Source organism: Tasmannia lanceolata, unplaced genomic scaffold, assembly GCF_043159265.1.
Source record: "Tasmannia lanceolata isolate RefF3 unplaced genomic scaffold, GAP_Taslan_0.1 ptg000162l, whole genome shotgun sequence".
Lineage (NCBI taxonomy): Eukaryota > Viridiplantae > Streptophyta > Magnoliopsida > Canellales > Winteraceae > Tasmannia > Tasmannia lanceolata.
The window spans coordinates 354,955-368,227 of record NW_027518838.1 but is presented as its reverse complement, the minus strand read 5'-3'; the positions used below and the strand labels follow the sequence as shown (position 1 = coordinate 368,227).

General features: G+C 39.2%; 1 long non-coding RNA gene across 1 annotated transcript; it reads right to left on the bottom strand.

Moving 5' to 3' along the window:
* Window positions 1–2,146: 2,146 nt before the first annotated feature.
* Window positions 2,147–6,827, bottom strand: LOC143866850 (uncharacterized). The gene is made up of 3 exons (XR_013243020.1): window positions 6,762–6,827; window positions 5,689–5,729; window positions 2,147–3,070 (listed from the first exon to the last, which is right to left on the bottom strand). It is a non-coding gene; the product is annotated as an uncharacterized LOC143866850 (long non-coding RNA).
* Window positions 6,828–13,273: the final 6,446 nt, after the last annotated feature.

Below are 13,273 nucleotides of genomic sequence, written 5' to 3'. Positions count from 1 at the left end.
ATGCTCTATATTTTTCCCACGCCAATCGCAGTGCCGAAGCAACATGGATCAAATCCCGAATCTCAGTAGTGAGATTTTCAAGTTTCCAAGCTAACGCATTCAATGAGTCAAACTTCTCTCTTGTCCAAGCTTTTTCAGCAAGCTTGATATCAAGAGAGATTTGATACATCTCTTCTCCTTTTATCCAAAAATCCTCTTGTTTCTCTCATTCCAAATGTTCCAAATTAAAGCATAAGGAATAAGCTTCCACATCGGTTGCTCCATGTTGAGTGGTGGTTATTTTGGCTGTTCTTCCAATTTCCTTCTTTCATGTTTATTAAACACACCAATAAACACACCTACCGGGAGACAATTGGTATTCTTCTTAATTTAAGAAAAACCTAGGTCTTTGGGAGACTTAATTTATATTATGTCAATTAGTTAATGCTGTAGAATTGAGATACATCAAAGAACTTCATTTGTTTTCAGTGACTTTGGGTGTAGTTTTCCTTTTAATTAGTCTAGTGGAAACTAGTTTTGGATTCGATTCTGTTTGAGGCTCCACAAATAACAGTTGCAGATTGAGGAAGGTAGACCTTGCTTACATCTGTAGGTTAATTGATCACCAGAAGTTTATTTAGGCTGTGGTGGGGGGAATGTCTACAAGTAACGCTGGCTTAAGCTATGTTTGTCAATTATGCATGACATCTTGCATGATCTATTCATTTTTCATCGTCTTCTGTGTTTTCTTTGTTTCCAATTGAGAGAGAAGGAAAAAATAAATACTCTGCATGTGAGTTGAGTATAATAAGAACCGTTAGCTGTATTGTGGAACAGGCATGCGTGTTGAAAAGCTTGCTATTTTACACAAGTTGATTGTAGATAGTAGGTATTGAAATCCTTCTTTTAAAATTGTTAAAATCTTATACGTTGTCAATCATGACAGTAGTGAAACTCATGGTAAACCATCCCACTTCACCTGTAAACTATTAGGTAGCTGAGGTTGTACAAAAACTTCTCCTTTTATATCTTGAGGACCATGAAAGTTTGCTATAAAGCTTGAAATTTTACTATAAGATGGCATAAGTTCTGATGCGTCTTCTTTTTGTGCAAATGGAATAGGAAAGAGAGAGGACTTTTTATGCTTAGTCTCTAATTAAAGGTTATTTGTTCTTAAGCAAAGGCCCCTTCTCTGGAAAAATTTTTATCTTTGTTTTTCACAGTTTGTTGTATAAGCTGCACAAAAAGAAGAGGACGGAGAGATGATTACCGCTTAGGAGAAGAAGCTTTTCTCGTTCGAAACTCTTCTAGCTTCCACCCAAGATTTCACCTAGAAACTAAGCTAGGGGAGTGTGGTTTTGAGGCTATATGCAAGGTAACATGGAGTTTTCTTCGCTTTCCCTCTCTGATTTATTAGTGATATTTTGTTTTTTTTATCATTATTTTTAAAAGGAGTTTCTGATTTTGTTTTATTTACAGTTTTTTTTCTTGGCCCAGTGTAAGATAAGAAGCCTGACGGGATCCACCGCTGGTGACATGGGGGCATGAGGAAGGACATGGCTCAGCCAGCACATGACTCAGCAAAGGTCTGGATGGATTTAGTTCTGTTTCTGTATTGCTTTTCTTCTTTTGGGGTTGGTAAGGAGTAAGGACAATGGTGACTGTTCTGCAAGTGAGTGAGTTGGGTTAGGGTTTCTAAATGTTAATTCTTACTAGGACAAAACTTGCCACTGTAATTTTGGCTTTTAAATATGCAAGTGCTGGTCATTTTGGTCATTTGCATTCCGATTCCCATCTTGAAAATGATTCCAAAAATTTTATATGGAACAATGCTAACCATTGGATCATTAGCATGCCAATTTATCTAAGCAATTGTTCATTATCAGTGGATCATCAAACTGGAATATATATAGATAGCTGTTTACTTTTGTGATGATTATCCGATTTCCATGCCATTGATCAGATAATTGAAGCATAAAAGAGGCGAGACTTTCCATGTGTGCCAGGTCCTATGGTACGGCCCACCAAATAAGGATGAATTTAGTGGGTCCCAGATAAGCTTTGCTTCGATAAGCTTTAATCCTAGAATGTTGGTTAGTCGTCGTGTCGTTTTCTAGGCAAGCTTGGATGGCTAGGATCATCACATGCATTATTGAAACTGTTAAGATGCCTGTAGAAATTATTCATGTTATTGAAACTGTATGAGAAACATCATAAGAGGGGCCACTGTCATCCAGATTATTCATGGCCAGGCCTGTTGCTGCGGAAATGCCGTTACCACATTCCAAATTCTGACTAAATTTGAAATAAATTTCACTAAGCCATCCACAATAAACACGTTGGAATCTTCTATTATCAGCGGAGATTGAGAGGGACCAGAGTAATCACTTACACAGTTCCCCTCGTTAATTGTGCATTTTGAGGAATTCTCTGTACCGACATTATCGAAGCCAAGATTTACAGTTCAGCATCTCGGATCTCTGTAACTGTTCATCAACTAGGTGCAATATCGTTCCCCAGCTAGAACCATTTTCCCACCGAGAATCTTCCCCGTCAAAAAACTCCAAAAGTAGGTCTCTAGGTCTCTCTAAGATGTTTCAATAGCCCGCCTCTTGTTGGACAACGACTCCTGTTCGTTACCATCTACAACCCATTGGTGGGAACACTTTGATTCGATTCTGAGAGTAGTTTCGCAAACCATTTTTTCATCTTATAACGCCGTTAAACAAACCACCATTTTCAATGAAATAGCAATTCCACAGAAAAGAAGACACGGCAGAATTTCCCTGATTCCAAACACAACAAATTCAAAGAAAGCAATAAAAATTCTCCTGGCTCAAACTCAAATTGGGAGGAGCATATGACTATGTATTGGCAGCGTGTGGGATCCCTCACAAGCTGCCCTTTGGGAGGAGCATATGACTATGTATTGGTGGATGCTTGAAAGGATTCAGCTCCTCTTTCAGAGAGTCATCTTTTTTTGTTGTTGTTTGGTCTGCTTTTATTTTGTTGTTGTTTGGTTGCTTTTTGTTTCTCATGTATATCTTATCCTTCTTTCCATATATCTCGTCGGGGTCCTGCCTAACCCCAGCTTACCAATCAAAAAAAAATTGCACCAGTCAAAATTCAGAGCAATAAGAAAATCAAAGCCAAGACCAACAAATATTGAAATCAATAAAAAAAGGACCAATCAAGTATACCCAATCAAATTTTTTCACTTAAGTGAGGAGATATATTGTATAGGCTATCCACCTAGTGTGGGCCATATTAGATTATCCAACGGCCAGGAATAGTTCTCTTAGGAAATCATGATCATAGGATCAAGATCTAACACCTCCAACCTAAGTTAGGGTCCACTAGATGGGTGATCAAGATCGATGATCGGATAAGATGGGTGTTATGAATTTGTAGCAGAAATTGAAATTAGGAAAAAGTTTATGGGTCTCTTTGGGTATCTCTAATAATTATTTGTATATAATCTTGCATTGAAATGGGTCTGAAGTTAAATATAATTATTTGCAAATAATGGTTATAACAGTCTTAGAAATGATATAGTTAATGTCTTCCTAAGGAGTCTCAAAATCCCATCTGCAAATAAGATTAGATTAAAATATGCTTATTTGCAAATAGGAAACTGGATTCCAAAGACGCTTACTTAATACCCACTGAATATTTTTAAAAGCTTAACGGTGGTTGGTTATTTGACAACTATAGCCCTTGTGAGTAGCTTAAAAAACAGTTTGCGGATAGATGGAAGCTTGTTGTGGTTCGGTTGAGTTTCGGATTTCCCGTCTTGAATTAGCAGTGGCTCAAGCGTCACTAGGGGAGCGCAACTTGGGTTGGGCTCAACCCGAATTGACAGGTTCAAGCTGATTTTGGCTTGGGTGGAGAAAAGACAACCCGATCGGGTTATGACTAAGGTCTTGGGCAACTCGATCAAACTGCGTCCACCTAATATTTTTTACTGTGATTTTTAAAATCTCAAAGTTATTTCTTTATAATTTTTTCAGTTTAGCCATAAGCGAATCCAAAACCAACCCTCCTCGATTTCAGAAATCAGGTTACATGGCTTGGATTAAGGGTTGGGAGATTTAGAGGCAGGTTGGGTTAAGTTTGACCCTTCCAAACCTGAGGTTCAGAATGGGTTGGATTCGTATTGAGATAATATTACCTTGGATTTGGCTGGGTTAAGTTAATTGCCTTTTATTGATGATAGTAAAAGTAGATTTTGCAGGCAAGCCCTCTTTCTAAAATCGCGTCAGATGGTTCACCTTTTATTGTTCATAAGGCATGCATGATGTTAATATCCCCCGCCCGGGGACAGTTGGCTAATGTTAAACGTTAGGATATGTCACTTTCCCACCAATTGACCGGTCTCTCTCTCTCTCTCTCCACACACACACAACAGGAACAGTTGGTGGGCCCAACAGAAACTGTTAGTGGAATGGTGGGCCCATCTTTAAACAACGTAGGCCCCACCCATACCACTGTAGGATAATCCAAACCGTCCATTTGATGGGCCATAAACGTAAATAGGTTGCGTCCCAAAATATCATTTCCATAGGCTGATCCTAGCCCTCCGATCTAAATAGAAACTACATCTTATGCAACCTCTATAGATTGTAGGGTTGTGATCATCCGTACGGAAATGATTTTTTGGGCACAACCTATTTACATTGTGGCCCATCAAATGAATGGTTTGGATCATTCTATGGAGTTGGTCGTAAAGTAACATTAAGGCCCGTCCACAACATAGGACGATCCAAGCCGTCCATGGTTTGGATAATCCTATTGAGTTGGTCGTACATTAACATTAAGGCCCAATCGTAGGCCCCACCGATTTTTTTCAAATTGAAACGTACCGTCCACAACATAGGATGATCCAAGCCGTCCATGGTTTGGATCCTCCTATGGTGTGGTTCGTACAGTAACATTAAGGCCCAATTTAGGCCCCACCCATATTTTTGAAAATGAAGTGTACCGTCCAGACCATAGGATGATCCGAGCCGTCCATTTGATGGGCCATAACGTAAATGGGTTGTGCCCCCAAAAGGGTTGGCCCATCAAATGAATGGTTTGGATCATCCTGTGGTCGTACAGTAACATTAGGGCCAGTCACAACATAGGATGATCCAAGCCGTCCATGGTTTGGATAATACTATGGAGTTGGTCGTACACTAACATTAAGGCCCAATCGTAGGCCCCACCGATATTTTTCAAATTGAAGCGTACCGTCCACAACATAGGATGATCCAAGCCGTCCATGGTTTGGATCATCCTATGGTGTGGTTCGTACCAATTTAGGCCCCATCCATATTTTTGAAAATGAAGTGTACCGTCCAGACCATAGGATGATCCGAGCCGTCCATTTGATGGGCCACAATGTAAATAGGTTGTGCACCAAAAATCATTTCCGCAGGGATGATCAGAGCCCTACAATCTATAGAGGTTGCATAAGATGTAGTTTCTATTTAGATCGGAGGGCTGGGATCCGCCTATGGAAAAATATTTTGGGACGCAACCTATTTACGTTTATGGCACATCAAATGGACGGTTTGGATTATCCTATGGTGTGGTATGGGCGGGGCCTACGTTGTTCAAAGATGGGCCCACCATTCCACCAACTGTTTCTGTTGGGCCCACCAACTGTTCCGCAGGGAAATTGATATTCCATCCACATATAAAGAGCAAAGAAGTTTAGATTCATACCTCTTTTTCCTATATCACCCATTCCATTCAACATCTTAATCCTGTCAATTGAAACTTACATATATAAGCACAAGGAAACAAAAAAAAGATAATGGTATTTTCATCTCTTGTTTTGGTTACTTCTACCATTTCTCTTTCACTCAAGCTCATTTTTTAGAGCTTCAATTAACTAGTTAGAATGAATGAAAGAATTTTAAGAGTCCACCAGAAGGATAAAAAAAAATGGCTGGCAATTGTCTTTATATTTTAGTTATTAAAGGAAGGTGATCTTCCTGAGATTTTTTATGGTGGATGCACATGTAGATCGGTACTGGCGGTACCACCTTATATATTTAATCAACCACCATCACACTTTTTAAGGTGCTTACGGAGGATCAAATATCAAATTGAAGTTCCTTTTAGATAAAAATGGAACAAGGTTGTTTCAAATTACCTTTTTTAGTGTAAAAACGGATTTGCTAGGGACTTTCAAAGGAAGGAATTTAGTGTCGGGCTGTTACATGAGAGAGCAGCTACCTCAGAAGGTTTAAATGAACAAACCAAAATCTGCCGACAAATCAGCATGTGTGGCTGCTCTCTCATGTAACAGCCAGCCGCGAAATGCCTTTCTACAAAGTGTGGAATGCTGGTTTTCATGTGATGTGCCCGGTACAATTATGTTTCAAAAGCTATGTCATCTACGCAATTCCAATGTCTAAAAATGTATGTTTTTTTTAGTTGGACATGAAGGGCCAAGAACTACAAACTCAAGTGCATTACACTTTACCCTGAAGGAAGGGGTAGTCTTATTTGTGATCCATTTTTCTAACTTGATTTCTTCCCCAATCTCATGAGGTAAGTTATTTGTTGTCTAACCCAATAAAAGTACTGCCCCATGCTTAAATAAGCAAATGATGATTCACAAAGGCCGTGTTTGGAATTTGGATTGCAGGAAATATTTCTGGTTGAATATGAAAAACCTTAGATCTATCACCCAGATTAAAACAGATGAAAAATCCTACAAATGAAAAATGAGAACCCAATAGGAAATAATAAAACCTCAAATGGTAAATGGAGAAAAAGAAAATCCTCACCTTCTCAAGATGATTCCATCTCTTTTTCTTCCTCATCTCCTCCTCTCTTTCCTCTCAGCGCTAATGTGAAACAAGGGAGGAGGAGGTGTCGTTTTATAATAATCCTAAAGGTAGTGATACCTCCACCCCTTATTTAGAAAAAGAATCTTCTAGATTGACAATTAGGTAACAGCTGGAGTCATGACGTTTGAATTACGTGGACAGACAATTTGACAAAAGGGCCAACATATCCATGACATTCAATGATAAGTTCCCATTTAAGGATGTGGGAATATCATTTCTATTTACTAGTAAGTACAGAACGATCTTCAAAGATTTTAGAAAATCGTTCTGGAGAAGATGTCGAGAAGGACATCCCCTCGCATTGCTCTACGTGGTTGACAACTAAACACTATTCACGACAGTTTGAAAAGGATCCGACTGTTAAGAATAAAAGATTGATGGATTTTTTTGGAAAGTACTGAATGGACCATACTATAGGATGATCCAAACCAAACACTAATCATGATCTATAGATGAACTCCACATTACGGAAACCTCTATAGGTTGGAGGGCTAGGATCTTCCTATAAAAATGTTTTTTTTGGTTCAACCAATTTACGTTGTGGCCCATCACATGGATGTTTTGGATCATCCTATAGTATGGTTTACTTTTGGGAAAGTAAGGGACTATAAGGGCTTACACCATATAAAAACTCCACGCGAGAAACTTGGAAAAGTGAATGGAAAAAGTCTCTTTTCCCCTTTTGACACATCAGAACTCGTGTAGCAACCTCGGATTTGTTGCACGAGAGCACACTACAATCATCCTCTGTGCAGCCTCCCTTTCCAATATTTTACTATTTCTTATTATCTCTTTCCGTTTGCATTTAATATATATTGCGTCCCACATAAATGCATGAGACTCTTGCTGTCTGAAAACAGCAATCTTGCCTTTGAATGCTTTTCTTTTAAAGCAAAAAATAAATGAAATGATGCTGTCGTTTATAAATAAATGTTACCGTTATTAAAGAACAGCAGTGTTATTTAAAATACGTTATTTAAAAACGACAGCGTTAATTAAGATAGTCGATTGGTTCCGTAGTATTCCAGTAGCTTTAAGAGCGGCAATGTTATTTAAAATACCGGCATCGCGACCCGGGTTGAATAGGTGATTCGGTTCCTTCAAATAGGCCCATTAATGGAAACCCTAAATCCAAAACGACAACATTTTCTAATTGAGCCGCAATAACTCCTGATCGATCCGTTGTTGATTAAGGTAGTCGACCCGTTCCTTAAAATAATTAAAAAATACATTTTCCGCTTTGCTTCTGAATGAAACAGCAGAAGAACAACAACGTTATTTAACATACTGGCAGCATCTTTTCCACTTGAGCCGGATTGAATACAGTAGTCCATTGGATCCTACATACGGACCCATTAACAGAAACCCTAGATCCAATACCGGCAATGTTTTCTAGTTGACCCGTTTTAACTCCCGATCGACCCGTCGTTGATTAAGGTAGTCGATCCCTTCCTGGTCTTCAATATAGGGATGGCAATGTCATTCACTAGTCGACCCATCTGGTTATTCATTTGATCCCAACTTTTAAATAACTTGAACCCAATAAAAGAGAATGACTGAGGTGTACTCTCTTACACAAAATCCGTGGAGGCTATCTGGGCTCTAATGGTGTCAAGAAGGGCAACTGGGTCTTTTTTCCTCCACTTTTCCAAGATTCACGTGTGTCTAAAACTAAAGTCCAAAACTACCCGCACAGGGTAGTTGTCCAAGTTGGTGGAAGTTTGTCAACTATCGAAGGAACAATGAAAGAATCATCAAGAAGAATGTCTTGCAAATGTATTTGACTTACTATATGTTGAATTTCATGCAACTGATCAATGACGGACTTATCATCTACCATGCCGAAATTTAAGAAACGACTTACGGTAAACTTCTTGGTACTTGCATCTTCCGCCATGTACTTGGTTTCAAGTGCGGTCCAAATCTCACTTGCCGATCCCATGCTTTGGTATATGTCGAAAAGTGTATCGACATAGCATTGACACCATATGTGTGTGTGTGTGTGTGTGTGTGTGTGTGTGTGTGTGAGAGAGAGAGAGAGAGAGAGAGAGAGAGAGAGAGAGAGAGAGAGAGATGGTTTGAATCATTATTTGGATCCCCACTTTGCATTGCTTCAAAGTGCTTATCTAGAACCGTCACGAGTATTTAAGCGTTTATATGGATTGACTTGAAATTAGAATGTTGGTTATTTGTCGTTTTCTAGGTAGTTGCTTGGGTGGCTAGGATCATCACATGCATGTGACTTTTAGGCTACTGTCATCTGTTGTAAACCCAAATGGATCAACTATCTAGATCATGTTGAAAAAACTGTGAAGGACTAACCAAAAACAAATTCACAAATGCCAAACTTGGCCTAAGGGTCTCTTTTGGATATCCCATAAAATGTTACAAGCTTTTCGACATACAAATCATCTCTAACTTATCCCACAATTTAGGCATTGATTCTGTTCTAGATACACTTGAATTGTGGTTCCTGCCTTGGACTCAATGTCTTCCCGCTTGACATCCATCACCTTGTTCGTCTTCTCATCTTTTCCTCAAAGCTCCTCAGCCAAACCTTGTTGAACAAGGATGTCTCTCACAATCATTTGTCATAGGGTGAAACTACCCTTCCCGTCAAACCTATCGATATTGAACTAAGTAGAACTCAACTTTACCACCATTTTAGATCACCTCACCTCTAGACACCACTATAAATTCAATTGTTCTACACAAGGCAGAAAACATGAGAAAGAAGAATAGGGAACCCTCTTTCCACACACCAATAAATCTAATAAATCCTAGATTGATTCAATAATCTTCCAAAATTATAGAAAAATACTTAAATAATAAATACCGTTCCAAGGCTCCACCTCAAATGAGAATCTCTTAGACAATCTTTGTACCTTCTGTGTTATGTTCTGGCGATCACTCTAACCGCGATCCAGCCATAACACCCAAACTCGCTTCAATCAATCGCGGCCCAACAGGCAATCTCTCCAACCACATCTTTAATACCATTTTTTGAGAAATCTGTCGGGAAAAATCCGATCCAATCGTGCACAAAGAAATGAAACAATTGAAAGAAATAAAGCACAAGATGCGCATGAGATTTTACGTGCTTTGGCCAAGATGCCTATGTCTATGAGCGAGAACATTATCTTCCACTATGAGAAACAAAATACAAGGATTACAATGGATTAACTCGAAACCCACAAACCATAACCCTTTTCCTTGTCCTCTCAACCAAGACCGTACCTAATAGCAACCAAAGAGAAAAGAAACAAGTTCTATATACAAGAGAAACAAAGAAGAAAACAAACATGCTCTCTTTGTCTCCCTCCTGTTTTTCTCTACTCACAAAAAAAAACAACAAAACCCGCCTTCTTATAGGCTCTTCTCCTTAGCTTCCCCTTTTTGTCTAGTCGTAGGTTAAGAAGAGAACTCTTACACACAAGTGTTTGGAAAAATCTAAAAAATCCATTTCTTTAGCTTCCTACCAAAATTCCAACACTAGGAAAACTAGTTATATTAGGAAATATAATACGTGGGAAACAAGGCAACTCCCGACAATAGGCTAATCTAAACCTGAAACAGTTAACAATTTCACCATAAACCTGAAACTTTAGTCTGAATCCATGGTTAGATTTACCTTAGGTTTGTTACCTCTGTCATAGCAGTCCACTTCCTTAACCTATTCCCTTAGACCACCTTTAATTCCATAATCTAATTGACTAAAACCTGAGCTCAATTCTCACCCTAGATGTGACAGATCCCTTTCCCTAACTGTCCTACTATCAATTGGTAGTAGAGCTGCAATACCTATTGTCTTCCTTTTCCATCATGCATCACATTCGCTGTGCATGCTCTGGCCAAAAAAGGGGAGGTTCATCAGGCTTATATTTTTTTTACCTTGAGTGAAGGTATTCTTGCAACTCTAGTCAATCAAACTCTATAATGAGTTAATAATTTCACCAGTATAATGAACGCTTTATACAAAAATAAATCGGTCTGCCTACATAAATGTGATTAATATGTTAAAGAAATATGGTAATACAAGTAAGGATCTGAACTTCAAAGAAAGCATATACTAACACATCCATGTAATCCAGCAATTGGCCTACCTAACAATTAGGTGAGGCATATCATTAAGCTTCATCTGATATTTTTCAGTTCTCTCTTCATTAAGCCTACCTAACAAATATTTGGACAGAAGGTAAATATTGAAACTTGAAAGCAATAAATACATCACCTTCCAAAACCTCGGCAAATTTCTCGACGGATGGTGAAACAATCACAGTTTTGATAACATCTTGAGTGGAGTACTCTTTAGCTCTTGAACTACATCACACAATGTTTTCCTCTTTAGCTCTTGAATTGCATCACACATTGTTTTCCCATTCTCCCGGAAAATATAATCATATGGGTTTAGAGAATAGCAATTGGAGTGCCGTTCAAACTCATAAACATTGTCCACCGGTAGACCACTTGATTAATTAGTAAGTTAAAGAAACGCAGTATTAACATATTCAGTGAAACCAGTTAGAACAAGAACTGACTTACTTTAGTGAACTTGCATGGACAGCCGCACAAATATCCACAATCTTTTATATATTCAGCAATGCATTACTGATAGGCATCATAAACAACAACAAAAGTTAATATGGGTCAAGTTAAATATGGGAGATAAAGATCTAATAAGTAAGAACCAAGAAGTAACCACTTTACCGGATCTGTCCACGAAAAATAATATGCACAAAAACCTTCGAGCAAGCCAGTTGCTAACAACCTCTTGGCATTTGAAGGAAAGTTGTTCAGAGTCACTTTCTTAGAAATATTTAGTTCCATCTTTTCCATAAGAAAACATTGAGGGGTATTTGTGATTCCCAAAACACCCATTGCATTAGTACCCGTGAGGTCACTCTTAGTCAAATCAACCTCTCCCTTCCCATTTAGTTCTTCAGATGTTAGACCCAAAGATTGAATTATTTCCATGTTGTAACCGCTAATCATCCTTTCCAAAAGGTCTGTCTTGGGTTTGTGAGGGACACCTTAAGAGGGGCCACACTGTCATTCAGATTTTTCTACAAGTTGAACTCGGAGATTAGGAAGGATCCTACAGTGAAAGTTTGGAAATCCATTGCCTTGTCAAGGGTTGTGCGGGCTCCATTGGCATGCTTTGGATGAAGTCGTAAGCTTCATCGAGGCACCCGGCATGACCCCAGAGGTCGACCATATATGCATAGTGCTCCATTTGTGGCACAATGCCATAGTCTCTACTCATGGATTGGAAAAAACCAACACCCTATCCAGAAACTCTGAATGACTAAAAGATGAGATCAGGGCAAGGAATGTGACTTCATCAGGCATTAATCTCGATCCTTGCATTTCCTCAAATAGTTTGATGGCTTCTGGACAATCTCCATGAGATCCTACCCGGCAATCACTGAATTCCTTGCTGAAACATTTCTCTGTGACATCCTTTGAAAAATGTGGTGTGAAAATTTTAATCCCACATCTAGAAATCACGTATCATCTTTCCCTTTAGCAATGATGCTAGTCTGGAATCAAACCATGTTGACGAATTCGAGCGAAAAGAGTAACGAGCACATCCGATAGTAGCTAGATATTAATGAATTCCAGGCTACCAAATTCTTATGTGACATACCGGAAACACACTTCTTGCCAAATCCTTCAAACCGCACTTCAAATCCATATTTATCAAAGCTCAACCTACAAACACATCTGATCCTGTGCCATTGCTGATAACAAGTCCATGGATTTGAGAACCCAATTGCACTTTTTCTAGATTTGCGCAGGCATTGATCAGACTTCCCGCAATTTCTGAATCTGGTTTCAGTCCTTTGAGCTCCATTGCTTTGAATGAATCCAAAGCCTCCCCAATTTTCCTTTTTTGGCAAAGTCCCATGATCATGGAGCCCTAGTGTAGACACCCCATTTTGACCGAACCCGAGTTCACGTCGCTTGTGCGAAGCCTCGTCAAATTAGTGAGCTGGGGTCCCAAATTGAACCCTAAGGTAGCTTAAGGTCTCCCATAGGTCTCCGTAAAATTTCGTCGAGATCCGAGCGCGTTTGCTCAGTGAACGAGCCAAGGGAGTGAGCGCAATGCAGACCAGAAGGGGGGTGAAGCATCTGAAAAGGGGGTTGTCCACGGAAAAAGGGAGGCAAATATATCATTTTTTCATAGAAGGGGGGTGCATAATCCCGTTTGGGACGGAGCCGATTCGCGCGCTTATCAAATTTTGTGCGATCATCATTTGGGGAGTGTGAATATCAACATCCATCTTTTGTTTATATAAACCTGTAACGAATGAAAAGAAAGGGGAGAAATCATTTTCGCTGGAATTTCAGAGAGAGAGAGAGAGAGAGAGAGAGAGAGGGAGAAGAGAGGTGGAGATTTGAAGAGGTAATCTCAGATCCAGATTTGAGATTTTGAGAGAAAATCTCAG